The sequence below is a fragment of the Panthera onca genome, chromosome D4, assembly GCF_046562875.1.
Source record: "Panthera onca isolate mPanOnc1 chromosome D4, mPanOnc1 haplotype 2, whole genome shotgun sequence".
NCBI lineage: Eukaryota > Metazoa > Chordata > Mammalia > Carnivora > Felidae > Panthera > Panthera onca.
Genome location: NC_138351.1, coordinates 39,042,818 through 39,057,846, shown reverse-complemented (window position 1 = coordinate 39,057,846; position 15,029 = coordinate 39,042,818). Strand labels below are relative to the sequence as shown.

General features: G+C 39.3%; 1 long non-coding RNA gene across 1 annotated transcript; it reads left to right on the top strand.

Moving 5' to 3' along the window:
- Positions 1 to 1,912: 1,912 nt before the first annotated feature.
- On the top strand, positions 1,913 to 5,298 carry LOC132663877 (uncharacterized). The gene is made up of 3 exons (XR_009603306.3): positions 1,913 to 2,901; positions 3,931 to 4,008; positions 4,836 to 5,298. It is a non-coding gene; the product is annotated as an uncharacterized LOC132663877 (long non-coding RNA).
- The last annotated feature ends 9,731 nt before the right edge of the window (positions 5,299 to 15,029 follow it).

Here is a 15,029-nt window from a genome sequence, read left to right as displayed (position 1 = left end):
CTATCAGTTACTGACATCTGGGAGATTAAAGTAGCAAACTTGCAATGCACATAACAATGGCCTCTCTAGTCATCTCCCCCTCACTTACATAGAACAATATCATTTTAGTGTGACACTTATATTTTTCTATCCTTACTTTTATCTCATTGCTAGAAATCTTGGTACATGATTTTTACAATTTGCTCGTGCCAAGAATAATTTTGGTTAGGACACACTGAGTTAAATCCATCCTACCATTGCTATGGGCACTATAGTTAAGTAACAGGTTACAAATGACTACTGTGTACATTAGAGTGTTTTCAATCATGTACCACCTTGGTATTTTGCCCTGAGACATGGAAATTTGACAATACAGGATACATTAAATATACTGTATAATATATTGGGAAGGATCTCTCAAGGGTGAACAAAAACATTTGTTTATTCATATTTGAGAGAGGGGGAAAGAGAGTGACACAGTGTGTGAGTGGGGGAGGGGCAGAGAGAGAAGGAGACAGAATCTGAAACAGGCTCCAGGCTTTGAACTGTCAGCACAGAGCCCGGCTCAGGGCTCGAACCCACTAACTGCAAGATCATGACCTCAGCTGAAGTTAGACACTCAACTGACTGAGCCACCTAGGCACCCTGAGGGTGAGTAACAACATTTTTGAGTTTTAACTTTCTAATCTGTAAATGGAAATAACATCTATCTTGCTTACCTTTCAGTGCCAGTAAAAAAAAAAAAAAAAATATATATATATATATATATATATATATATGTATATATATATATATATGTGTGTGTGTATATATATATATATACACACATATATATGTATATATAAATTTTTAGAAACCTTGATACATTGATTTAAAAATTTATTATATTGTGGGGTGGCTCAGTCGGTTGGGCATTCAACTTCGGCTCGGGTCATGATCTCACAGTTCTTGAGTGCGAGCCCCACATCAGGCTCTGTGCTGACAGCTCAGAGTCTGGAACCTGCTTCGGATTCTGTGTCTCCCTCTCTCTCTGCCCCTCCCCCACTCGCCCTCTGTCTCTCTGTCTCTCTCTCAAAAAAAAAAAAAAATTAAAAAGTGTATTATATTGCCAGTGATGTTAAATTATATTCTTTGTCGCAAGGCTTACTAAGGGTTCAGTATTGATATAGGCAGTAGTTTACTTCTCAACTATGGCTACACTTTAGAACCACCCGGATAGGTTTTTAAAGGTATTAATGCTCAAGAAATAGCCCAGATTTATTTAGAATTACGATGAGTAGGGCCCAAGCTTTGGCACTTTTACAAAAGTTCCTGATTATTCTAAAGTGCAGCCAAGGTTGAGGGAACCTGTCATAACAGAAAACCATCCCCTCCTCTTTGTGGCTAAGAGACTCCAATTCAAGCAGTAGGTGAAGAGCCTTTCTTCTCAGGAGAATTGACCAAAGATGGCCACGTGACGCTAACACAGTGACCGACCATCCGCGGTTGCCCAGGACTGAGAGGGCTCCTTACACACAGGACTTTCAATACTAAGAATGAGAAAAGTCCTAGGCAAACAAGATCTAGTTGGTTTACTCCGGACCGTGATCTGATAGGCGAGTTATATATTTCTGAGAGAGGTTTTATTCCTTCCCAGCTTTTGAGCACCTGTTTTGAGGGCAAACACTCTGTCATGGACCCTTCATCTCGTTGTCCGGCTTTAAGCATGGCCATGCGATGATGGGGCTGTCCCTGCTGCAGTAATCTGCATCCATGAGAAGAATGCCCAGAGGATCATAAGAGGCATGGACCCAGAGCTATGCCATGGCTGAGAAGCCACCAAAGCCAGAATTCTGCCTATTTCCAGAACTTTTGTCAGGCGAGAATGTTGGTTTAAAGTTTAAATCATGGTTGGCTGATTTTTTTTTTCTTTCTGTGCTATTTGTAGGCATCAGCTCTCAGTGCATCCAGGGTCATAACTGTCAAAACCGCATACAATCGGCTATTTGTTTCGCATCTCAGAACCGTCTCCGGATTCTGTTCACTGCTGTCCGCTTTAAAGCTTCATCTCTGTTAGCTGTTCTGGTTTTCTGTTTTGTTTGGCTGGTTAGCCCCATGGCCCCCAACCGCTACCACCACCCGCCCTTAAGTGGAATGCAGACCGTTTTCTGACTCTGATCGGCACACCCTTGAGAGAATGGCAAGTCTGGGAACTCACATTTTGGCACGACCTTGACACTTGCAGGCAGCAGCCCCACCCCCGTTGCCTGGACCAGATCTCAGGGACGCTGTGCTGGCCCGGGGCTTCAGTCAGTCCACTGCCTTTTCTAAGAAGGTGGAAGAGGAAGAGGAGGGAGATCATCTTTGGTGTCATTTTCCCTGAATCACTGCTTCTCACATAATGCCGAAGTGTTGTTGATAAACACTTAATCGCCAAACTGAGAGAAACTGACGGAACCACATTATACCTTAGAACTTGGCGATATTAAACATGCTGAATCTCCTTCATTAATATCTCATTATGCAGAGGCTCATTTCACTCAGTGATGCCTCACTGACTTTGCTTAAAAATAAGAACCCAGGCTCTAACTCCAAATGATGGACTCAAGCCTGTGAAACCCAGTGTGTTTTTAAGGAAGAATCGGAATGCACATGCTGTCAGACTGGCTTTGCTCTTTTTCCGTTGGCTCTTACTGAGAGCATGTGTGGCTTTCTGAGAGCCAGAGCAGCACATGTGGGTCCTGGCAGAACTCTTCTCTGTCCTGGAATCACAAGGAGGCTCCAAGGGGGCTCAGACGTCCCTAAAGTGTTCTCACCTGGCCTCTCAGCCAACTGCTTTTCTTTCCATTATTATTAAGGGAGTCAAGTTGGCAGTGACTACTTGCTCTAATGCTAAAATCATTCTTTCCACTACTGCATCATTCCTATAGTATTTGAGTGCACGTAAGTCTGATACATTGGTTAAAAACAACTGTCAGCTGATAGGAGGCATGGTCTGTTTCATTTGCTTTATGTGGAACCTATCATGTGGGAATGCACATAGATGCCGTGAAACATTTGCGGTGAGAACAGGGAAGGTGTCTGGCTTCCATGCACGTAGCTGCCCACAAAAGAACATTGTTCGCCGGCAGGGAATTACACCAAGGAAGTAGCTATCTCATTTCCTTCCGTAACACCCTAGCTATGCCTGTAATGTTTGGAAGGATGGAGAGATATAGCTTATTATGAAAATGGCTTAGTAGTTAGTGATCAAGCACACTTAAGGAAGCCAAGATTGGTGTAAATGAGTTTCTTTCTTTCTTTCTTTCTTTCTTTCTTTCTTTCTTCTTTCTTTCTTTTTTTTTCTTTCCCCTTTGATTAAAAATCAGGGCATGCCAAATGCTCATGAGATGAGCATAAGGGATTCCTTTTCTGAGCTTTCTTGATCTTTATTTCCACATCCATATTTTTGTGTTTCTTTATCCCTTTTTCTTTTCCACTTTTTTCCTTGGGTTCTTGCTCTGACTGTTGTAGTTTATTTTAATCTATTTTTTCTTTTTTTTTAATGTCTATTTATTTATTTTGAGAGAGAGAGAGGAGAATGCAAACAGGGGAGGGGCAGAGAGAGAGGGAGGGAGAGAATCCCAAGCAAGCCCGATGCTCGGCACAGAGCCTGGTGCACGGCTCAATCTCATGACCATGAGACCATGACCTGAGCCAACATTAAGAGTTAGATGCTCAAGTCAGCCTCAATGGAAGGGCACCTCCAATTTTTTCTTTAGTAAAAAAGACACACTGTTCTTTAGGCTTAGACCTAGTCATTTTCTCTTCTCTACCATGAAACTCCTTGCCCACTCTCTATAGCCTAGCTGGATACCTTACCTCAGAAGTCTTCCTGGTCCATGAAAGGACTAGGAAGCATCATCTGTGCTTCCCCAAGACGTACCATACTATATTCTCCAACAAATTCTTCTTTTGACTTGCCTCCCCTAGTAAACTGTGAGCGAATTCAAGGCAGGTACGATGTCATGTTCTTTGAATCTTCAGCACCATCGGCAGTGCCCCCAAATAGTAAGTACTTGATAAAGATTTGTTAAGGTAATTAAAGTCCCAAGAGAACATTATTCTATAATTTCCTGTCCGATAAAATATAAATACTTATGTAACTTGTCTGTTTGTTAGGATGAGACTTATATATATATAGCATACATGAGGAGCATGACATATTGTCTGACCATATGGGCACTAAATATCATTTTTATATATCCTCTTCCATTCTTAATATACCTTTTCTGATTCTTTGGTAGCCATTGTCTGTTTTTAAAATGGAGGTGGAGTGGAAGAAAAAGGGAGGCTGGAGCAAAGTTGGTATCTGACCCTAATTCACAGTGCCACGAGCATCTATATTAGAAATTACATGGATTTAAAAGAAAATTCAGAGCAAAATAGAAAAGTTAAAACTTTGAAGTCTACTCTGTTTATTACAGTCTTTCATGAAATGCCCCCATTTTCAAAATACTGTTTTCAAATTGTCTTATTTCTGTTTCCTCTTATATTGATGAGTATTAAAAATGAATCAGCATTACTAATATTCCTTCTTAGGTTACCTGATTACTAAAAAGTAAATAGTTAGCAATACCATACCCAAGATGCTCCCAGAAAGATAGTTTTGGTTTTACACGGTAATATATGACTAGAATAATTGGACATTTATGTTGGCATTATTTTTATGTATTTGGTTTTTGTTTCTGTGGTTTTTTTTTTTTGTTGTTTTTCATTTTTTTTTTTAAACTGGGATAAAGATTGCTTTAGTGGTTCAGTTTCTGGTGTATGCATACAGCCACTTTAAAAGCTGTTCTTTTTGACATTCTTTCTCAATAAATGTCTCATTATTACAGTGGGATGGAAATCTAGCCAACTCCTTGCTCTCCAGATGGTTTATAAAGATTTGGAACATTCCATAAATGGAAAAACTGACCAGCTATAGAGAAGCCTCCTGCAATCCTCATCTAATTTTACAGAAAAGAAGCCTTCCTTTTGACATTTTTTCTTTGTTTTACACCTTCTAGGGCCATCTTTATTTCCCTGTAGTGTTTTTCAATCCACAGTAGAGTTGTTTCTTTTTCTTTGTGCTTTACTTTGTTATTTTGGAAATGTTAAACTTTCAATTTAGAAGAGTATAGCAAATCTCTGTGTACCCGCCACTCACTTGAGAATGATGAGCTCATGGCCAGTCTGGTTTCTTCTGGACTCCTACCTACTTTTCTCAACCTCTCTGGATAGTCTGTCATTTCATCTATAAATATTTCATTACATACCTCTAAAAGACAAGCATTCTGTCCTAATCGATACCACAGTAGTAACTAGCCCCCATTAAAGTCAAATCTTCATTCAGCGTTTACATTTCCACATTGCTTTCTTCCTTTTTTAAAAATTTTTTTAGTGTTTATTTTTGAGAGACAGACAGAGTTGGGGAGGAGCAGAGAGAGAATCTGAAGCAGGCTTCAGGCTCTGAGCTGTCAGCACAGAGCCCGATGTGGGGCTTGAACCCACGAACTGTGAGATCATGACCTGAGCCGAAGTCGGATGCTTAACTGACTGAGCCACCCAGGTGCCCCTACAAAGTCTTTTTTGAATAGAGTCTTTTTTTTTAAAGTTTATTTTTGAGAGAGAGAGAGAGAGAGCATGAGCATGGGGGCAGTAGAGAGAGAGCGAGAAGGAATCCCAAGAAGAGTGCATGCTGTCAGCACGAAGCACAACTTAGGGCTCCATCTCAAGGACTGTGAGATCATGACCTGAGCTGAAATCAAGAGTCAGATGCTAACTACCTGAGCCAACTAGGCACCCCTACATTACTTTCTAATGATAATTAGAAATATATATGACCCAAACATGGTAATGTGATTGATTGATGTCACCGATTTGCTTGAATTACGTGAGATTCTCAGCCCATATGTCTTATTTGTTTCTTTGTTTCCTGTCACTTATAATCTATTACAATGAAGTCCATACATAGTTTCAACCTTTCGAGTAGCCACATTAAACAATAAAAAGAAATTGGTAAAAAATAATTTTAATAATATATTTTATTTACTTCCAAACAGCCACAATATTGTCATCTAAACACCATGTAAAATTATTAATTAAATATTGGGAGGATCGATTATGTAATATAAAATAACAAATGATCAAAATCCATATGCCATCAATATAAAACTGGTTAATATATTTAACAATTATTTAGGGGGCCTGTCTGGCTCAGTTGGTTAAGCATCCAACTTTTGATTTTGGCTCGGGTCATGATGTTGCGGTTCGTGAGTTTGAGTCCTGTTAATTCCCCTCTCTATCTGCCGCTCCCCCCCACTCTCTCTCTCAAAATAAATAAACAATAAAAAAGAAAAATATAACAATTATTTGATGTAAATCGATGTGAAATTATTACACAAATGTTTTATATATATTTTTCTCAGACTGAGTCTTCAAAACAAGTTTTTAGTTTATAGATACAGCACTTTTCAATTTGGGCTAGCCAAATGTCAAATTACATAATCACCAGAGCAGCTCTAGAGTTTCTAACCACAAAGTAATAAAATATATGGCCCTGTAGTTTCTGAAACCTTCATGTTTTTTAGTATCTTGCCCCATGTATTTGGATTTCATTCTCCCTTTTTGCCATTATCAGCCTGGTAAGCATTTTGTTTGACTTTCGTTCCTAGCCATTTTTCAGCGTAAAGGACGTGATCCTGGCCTGGTATGTTGGCTTGTTAGTTTTAGGAAGTTTTCAGCTCCAGACTCAGACTGCCCATCTGAATTTCCCCGAGCCCCTTGGCAATCTGGAGCCCCAGTATCCTCTCCCAGGTACTGCAGCTTTTCTCAGAATGGCCAGTGAGATCCCAGCAGAGTCTGAAGGCATTTTGCCAGTCCTCTGACTCTCAGGCCTGCTGAGGTTCCTAGCCTCCCCTTTGCTACTTTTTGCTGTCACTGATACTCTATCTTATATCCATTGCTGGTGCTTCCCTTCTATTCGTGTTTTGCAATCTGTGGTCATTCCTTGCCATTGTAGGTTTGTTGAAGAAGTTGACCATGGAATTTTTTTCTATCCTATGCACTCTGCTTTTACGTCAGAAAACTAAAGAAAGAAAGAACAAACTATATCACTGCTGTCGCATCTGCCCCAAACCCTCTCTTTTGTTTTTACTTACGTATGCAGAAACATCGCATTAATTGAAGTGCCTGGGCAGTTATTAGCTGTGAATTTTGTGTGCCCATTCATTGCCTCGATTGCATTTATTAGGTATCAGACCGAGGCTATTACCCATCTTGGTGTTCAGAAGTACCATCTAGCAATGGAGATTCCTCATTAAGTTAAGGTTCAGCAAATGGTATAAGGTGCAATACTGTTTAGTATTTTTGTGTATTTAGAACCTTTAAAGGAAGAATGAAACTGGTACATGGATATTTAGAACTAAGAAACTCACTCATCACCCTAACTTGAACTTTTTTTTTTTTTTGAGAGAGCATGCATGTGTGCACACACAAGTGGGGGAGAGGCAGAAGGAGAAAGTGATAATGTCAAACAGACTCCATGCTCGATGCAGAGCCTGACATGGGGCTCAATCCCATGACTGTGAGATCCTGATGTGAGCCAAAATCAAGACTTGGACGCTTAACTGATTGAACCACCCAGGCGCCCCTAACTTTAACCATTTTTTAAAAATGTTTAATGTTTATTTTATTATTTTTGAGAGAAACAAAGTTTGAGCATGGGAGGGGCAGAGAGAGAGACACAGAATCTGAAACAGGCTGTCAGCACAGAGCCCAATGCAGGGCTTAAACTCGGAAATGGTGAGATCATGACCTGAGCCGAAGTCAGATGCTTAATCATCTGAGCCACCAAGGAGCCCCTCACTTTAACCATCCTTAAGTGGAAAAGTGAATATGCTTTTTATCCATTTAATATTGTCATTAAGTCTAGCAATGTAATAAACATTGAGCAGATTTTCAGGCTTTTCTTCTTCTGACACAGGAGTATCGAAAAGTGAATCAACCTCGGACATTTTATTTGGCTTTGTTGTCAATATCTAGTAGGTCTAGTAGCATTCTGTATAGGTGATAAAATTGTATTGGAGATTAAATACAACAGGTGCTCCATATATATTGCATTCAATAGATGCCTTCTTTATCCTCTGCCCATTAATGTTAGCACATGCCACATATTGTTGTATTCAGATGGGGTTATTTCATGTAAGTTTAAAAATAAATAATCACAAAATGAACCACTAGGTCACTTAACTTCACAAATTAGTAGGAAATAACAAAGCTCACATTTAAAACTTGATTCTACCATGAAGGCAATAATGTAGACCACACAGCAGAAGAGGACCCCCTTTTACCTTTTCAAAAAGATGAAACTAAAGGCAGAAGACATTGTATTTGTTTTTTTTTTAATATATGAAATTTACTGTCAAATTGGTTTCCATACAACACCCAGTGCTCATCCCAAAAGGTGCCCTCCTCACTACCCATCACCCACCCTCCCCTCCCTCCCACCCCCCCTGTTAAAAACTGAGAACAAACAGAAGACATTGTATGTGAAACACCGTGAAGATGGATTCTGTTGACGTATTCTGCTGCATCGAGTAATAGTGACTCTATGTGAGTCCTTAAAATAGGTGGTGAGGCTGATGAATGTAATTTGGCTTGAGGATTAATCATTCAAAAATGATAAGCCATATTATCTGGAAAATATATGAACAAAACTTTATATTAAGAAATAGTGAAATCCTTTCTCCAATAAAACCTTGACCATGTGCTCACAAAATTTTATTGAATATCCTCAGTGCACCAGACACTGTTTTGTGTGTTGGGGAAATAGCATTGATCAAAATAGACAAAAGTTTCTGCTTTCACGGAGCTTACATTCTGTTGGAAGTGACACACAACAAAATATAAAACTGTTGAAAACCTGCAGCTATTTTATTTGAAGCAAAAGGTCTAAGCCACTTTGCCTCTCCTAACTGCAGCATTCATGCTCACCTCCTTTTTGACTCGACTTTGGAAATTCCTGCTCTGAAGTGCAGTTCAACAAATGAAACTGATACAATATATAACCAGGCATGTAGCACTCAATACAGTGATGAAGCAAAGTCTGTATCTTTGGCTGGGTCTGTACTAGTGTCACTTTTGGGACCCGAGCACCTAGGAGACTCACTAACTGAGGAAAGCATTTCCTCTGTCCTATGAACATGAATCTTTAAAAATACCATTTCAGGGGCGCCTGGGTGGCTCAGTCGGTTGAGCATCCGACTTCAGCTCAGGTCACGATCTCACGGACCGTGAGTTCGAGCCCTGCATCGGGCTCTGGGCTGATGGCTCAGAGCCTGGAGCCTGCTTCCAGTTCTGTGTCTCCCTCTCTCTCTGCCCCTCCCCTGTTCATGCTCTGTCTCTCTCTGTCTCAAAAATAAATAAACGTTAAAAAAAAAATTTAAAAAAAATACCATTTCATATGTCAGTCATCTTCCCTCCTAGGTCCTTCTACCACTCTTGTGTTGTTGTGGTGCATTGGTATCTCTGCCAGTCACTCTTGTCAGCCATTATTACTACATCTTTACTGCTCCCTCTTCATAAACCTGTTCTCCAGGAGGCTGGGTTCTTTGTGTGCTGGGAATACAGCCTTTATATTTTTCAGCAGAACTGGGTGCTGCCTCATCCCTTCCCCAGGCAGAATATAGAGGTTTTTAATCTCAAGACCATATGACTTGAAGAGACCATTCATTCATTCACTCTCCAATAAACTTTTCATTTATTCTTGTTTACTCATATTTTTACGCCTTATCTTACTGTTATTAACTTATTCATATTTATTCAACAAATAATAAATGCGCTGAGCACTATGAATATGCTGATGAACAAAAATAGGCATTTCTCTTCTCTTAGAAGATTAGAGTTTATTGGAGGAGGAAGATATTAATAAAAAAATCGTACACAAAATGCAGTTTTAGCTATAATAAGTACAATGAAGGGATGCTATTAAGAGATAATTCAAAAGGTCCATATGATAGAGGCATTTCTTTAAAAGTGGCTAATGAGAGAGGCACAGAGAGAGATCTTCTAAAATAGTGTGGTGGGGAAGAGGGCCCATCTAAGAATTCAGAGTCCTTTCAAAACAGCTAGGAAACTCCAATCTCATCTGCTACTATGAACCACCAGGAAATAATTCTCCGGGGTCTGGTGACACCAATTCAGAACATTTTTGTTTAAATCCATGTATAAGACATAACAGCTGAATCCTGGTACTCAAATACTGTTTCAGTCATCAGTTACATCTTCTCTAAGATGTATTCCAAAGACACCCAAATAAGAGAAAGCTGAGACCTCATTTAGCTGATAGAACAGTCTGTAGAACCATTTTGACTGTGAGTACTGGTAATGAATGGGCTCTAAAGTAAAATAACAGAATTTAGATCCCATAATGGGATTAAGACCTTACTGTGTGACAGGTTTGTCTTATATAAATTTGCAAAGGGGACATTCTTTCTGTTATGGCTTCAGTATTTCTTTGTTGCCACAAGGTTTATGGAGTATTAACTTCTCCAGTTATATTTCATAGTAGAATAGCTGTAGAGGAACCTAATTCTACCTTGTATTGCTTTGGCCTGTTCTAGAACTTCCTGTAAATGAAATCATACACAGTACCTATAAGCATATGTGTGTTGTCATTTGGTATCTCTTCCCACAGGCCCATCTTTCCCTGGCCATGGATCTATTCCTTTTCTATTCTATAAGTATCCTATAGAGGTTGTTTGCTTATATTCTTGGCCAGAGCCAGCATCAGACTCTTCAAAAAGATTATGTGCCCTTCTTCTGCTCTTCTCTTTCTTTTTCTCTCATCCCTTGAGATTTGCCTTTGCCTGATTCACCCTGCTCTGGACCACTGCCCTAGGTGCTCTTTTCCATAGCTCCCCAACATTGCCACTGGGATGCAATCCAGTTGCATCCAAGTCACCTCGGTAGGTACATATGCCTTTCAAAAGGAGGTCCTCTTAGCTTCCATGACACTAAGAATATTTAAGCCCTTTCTTTGGTGCAAACCAATGTAAAGCTTTAGACATTTTGCTCCTTCTGGTTTAAGTCATGTGTATTCATCTGAGCATGAAGGGATAGGGTTGGTGTATGGAGATAATTTTAAAATGAAATCTTATAAATGAGATCTAGTTGCTTTGGATAGGACTATGTTTGTCACTTTCCAGCATCATTTCATTTCACAGCAGAGTGTAGGTAAGGTAATCTCTCTTCTCCCTTTTTCATCTTCCTTAATTTTGGACTCATTTTGGTCTTCCTTAATTTGGACTCATTTTACATGAGTTTCCCTGCTACTTGTTATGCTGGGCTGGAGCGAGATAAGGGAGTTCTGTTTATCATCTTCCAGTGAGCTACACTAAGTTCTTTTGACAGGCACCAGTTGGCAGAATATTCAGCCTTGGGAAAATAGGTGTTCGCACACATGTCCTGCTTCAATGGCATTTCTGGTATTTTAGAGTTTATAGAGTAAATGTTTTCTATTTTTACATATCTGTAAAGTATGGAGTAATTTTTGTAAAATTCAGTTTGTTCTTGTGGACTGAGAAGTTTTGTGATGAAAATCTTAAGGATGCCATTCTTTCCTTACAGATCAAGATAGGTAGAAAATGAAAATGAGGGGTGCCTGGGTGTGTCAGTTGGTTAAGCATCCAACTTTGGCTTAGGTCATGATCTCGTGGTTTGTGGGTTTGAGCCCCGCATCAGGCTCTGCACTGACAGTGAGGAGCCTGCTTGGGATTTTGTCTCTCTCTCCCTCTGTCTGCCACATGTCCCGCTCCCTTTCTTTGTCTCTCTTATAATGAATAAACTTAAGAAAAATGAAGATGAGATCTTTTCCTCCATACAGTGGCATCACTTCCGTACTACTATTGAGGGCATCAGAGCAAATGGAAGAAAGCAAATCCATAGTGTCACATGCTAAGGTAAGACATTGGAGTGTTTGTTTGTTTGTTTGTTTTAATGACACTTTGGAGTGGCCTATAAATTTTGGATTCAGTCTTTACACAAAATTCAGTCTTCTGAACAGTTGTTTAGGGGCTGAGAACATGGGTGCTCCCTAAAGTGAACAATCGCTTCACAATCCCCTAGGAATCTAGGTTCAAACGTCACACCAAGAAGGAAGGTAGAAAAGTTTGTGAATTGAGAGTTCTGTGCAACTTATTTGAGAGGGTAAGAAGCTAGAAAAAAAGACATGGATTTTTTTTTTCCCCCCTGAATCAAGAAACTTTTTGTTTGAAATGCTGATCAGAGTCAGTCTTTGACCTCATCAGAAAGCTGTCTTTCACACCTCTCTTATATGGGGGTTTAGTGCCTCTCTAGATACTACCTGAGTCTTTTTGGCCTACATTATCTCCGTGCTTGAGAAGCTGTATTAACAACTCCTAGTTTGTCTTTTTCCTCTCAGCTCTATGCTTCTTGACTTCAGAAATTATATCTTATTCATCATTACAGAGGCTAACATAAAATAACTTCTCAATGTATATTTATGAAATTAAATATATACATCAAGTGGCTATATATAATTATAACCACAGTGATTTAGGACACTAGATAAGCAGTATGTATATTTACATATATATACACACATATACATATATATATATGCATATATATGTATACATATATATGCATATATATGTATACACATGTATACATATATTATAAATAAATAAATACACACACACACACATATATATATGTGTATATATATATATATATATATATATATACACATATATATCATATAATCAGGAAACTTCATACTATCAGAAGATACCATACAAGAAAAGATTAAATGGTAATGTTTTAAGTCTCTTAGGTAATGCTGGAAGGTCATATGTAAGAAATGCCTCATCCCACAGCATAATGATTCCAAAGAAGAGACAGAACTTTTATAAGGCTACACAGAGTGCTAAGATTGGAGACTGGGGTCCGTAGCATGGAGGAAGCATCTCCAGAGGACCGGAGGAGAGGTGAGGACTGACTTTGATCATTGTAGGGGTTGTGAAGCAAGTTATAGTCATACCAGTGCAGACAGAGAGCATGTGTGAGGGGAACCTAGGACACAAGCAAGGGGATTCAGATGCAAGCAGAATTATTCTCTCAGAAAAGTGCTGAGATCTGTCATCGGTTACTTCATGAGGTGAAACTGAAGTCTGGCGTGTCCTATACTAATGGATTCTCCTTCGTTACGTATATATATATAGGTGTTAATAAGCCACACGTGTAGTTCTCTTTAATGAGTGGAGGTTTTCTCACTCTAGAAAATCCTTGTGTTTCCTTCATGAGGTCCCAAGTTAAAGAACCCCTCTTTGTTGTTACCTGTGGAACCTGGCACAGACGATAGGTAAAGTCTAGAATTCAGTGCTCAAAGTGTAACTAATGAAGTGGCCTACTTTAAATATTGAGCCTAAAAAGACTTCATCCTTTGTGCCAAGTGTTTGGTGATAACCTCACACGACTGGCCACCTTTATGACCTGCTTCTTCTATAATTTCACTGTAGTTTTCAGGCTCATATCCTCCTTTACCCAGCCCCCCGTAAGCTGGCATGACTGCAGAGAAGTAAAATAAGTCAAAAGAGGGGATTCTGTTGAAGCAACTCTTAATTAGTTCAATTATTAATAACAGCAAAATTTAATAGAAGACAAAATTGCCAAAAACTCACCCAATTCTTTAAAATCTTAGAGTACACAGATTCATCTCTTTTTAGATTTTTTTTTAAGTTTCTGTGAGAGAGAGTGAGCTAGGGGATGGCAGAGAGAGAGAGGGACAAAGGATCTGAAGCGGGCTCTGCACTGACAGCAGCGAGCCTGATGACTAAACTTGTCAACTGCGAGTCATGACCTGAGCTGAAGTCTGACGCTCCATTGACTGAGCCACCCAGACACCCCTCTCTGGTTAAAGCTTAAGTTAAATGTATTTGACTAGCTGTTAGAATATAAAATATTTGCATAAATGCTATTTTCCTTTTGAGTAGTTTGTGTTTTTAAATCTCTGTAGCTTCAGGATTTAAACACGACAAATTTTATAATGGAAAGGAAAAGGCCTCTGCCCCACCTCATCACCACTTGCTCAAATTCCTAAAATTTGTTCTGTTACTTATGTTGCCATTTCTAAATTACACTTATTTTCCTTTGCTAATTTCTGTTTATTTACTATCATTTACTACATTTATGTACTAAATGTACATTACTATCGTACATTAGCTTTTTAATTTATTTTTTATGATCTTTTAATTTTTTTTAAGTAGTTTATTTGAGAGAAAGGGTGGGAGAGAGGGAGAGAGAGAAACTCAAGCAGGTTCCGCTCTGTCAGTGCAGGGCCTGATGCAGGGCTTGAACTCATGAACCCTGAGATCTTGACCTGAGCCATAATCAAGGGTCAAACACTTAACCAACTGAACTACCCAGGCGTCCCTGGAAGATTAGCTTTTATCTGTCTTAATATCTTGCATGCCCTTTTCTCTTCCTACATTTTTCCAATAAAAAGAGACCATAATCTGGTAATCAATACTTAATATGTACGTAATATGATTATGTAAGCGTGGTTTATAGCTCTGGTTGTATTTCATTTCCTGTAAAACTTGTTTGATGTTCTCGTTCGTCTTCTGGTCTGCTTAGTTTTCTGTGCTCGTATCATTTTATAATTAAGTGTTCCAAAAGTCTCCTACAGAACTGTAAACATTTCTGACAAGTATTTTACAAATGGCCAAACCTATCAGGTGTTTTCTGGGTTCGTTTTGTGGTGCAGAATTCTTATTCTTGTCCACCCCAGAGTGGCTGCTCTCTGGCCTCCACTGCCAACCTTTGCTGCCTCCTCCCCACTCCTCCACCACTTTGCAGTCATGTGAAGGAAGAAATTGACAGGATGATTTTAGGTAATGTAGTAGGTAAAATTTCTAGGAAGGGCCTCTGAGATTTCCCACCCCCTCATTCCCAGCACCGGTTATTGTGATATCACTCCCATGATTGTGTTACCTTCTATGGAAAAATGGGCCTTGGGAAGGGGAAAT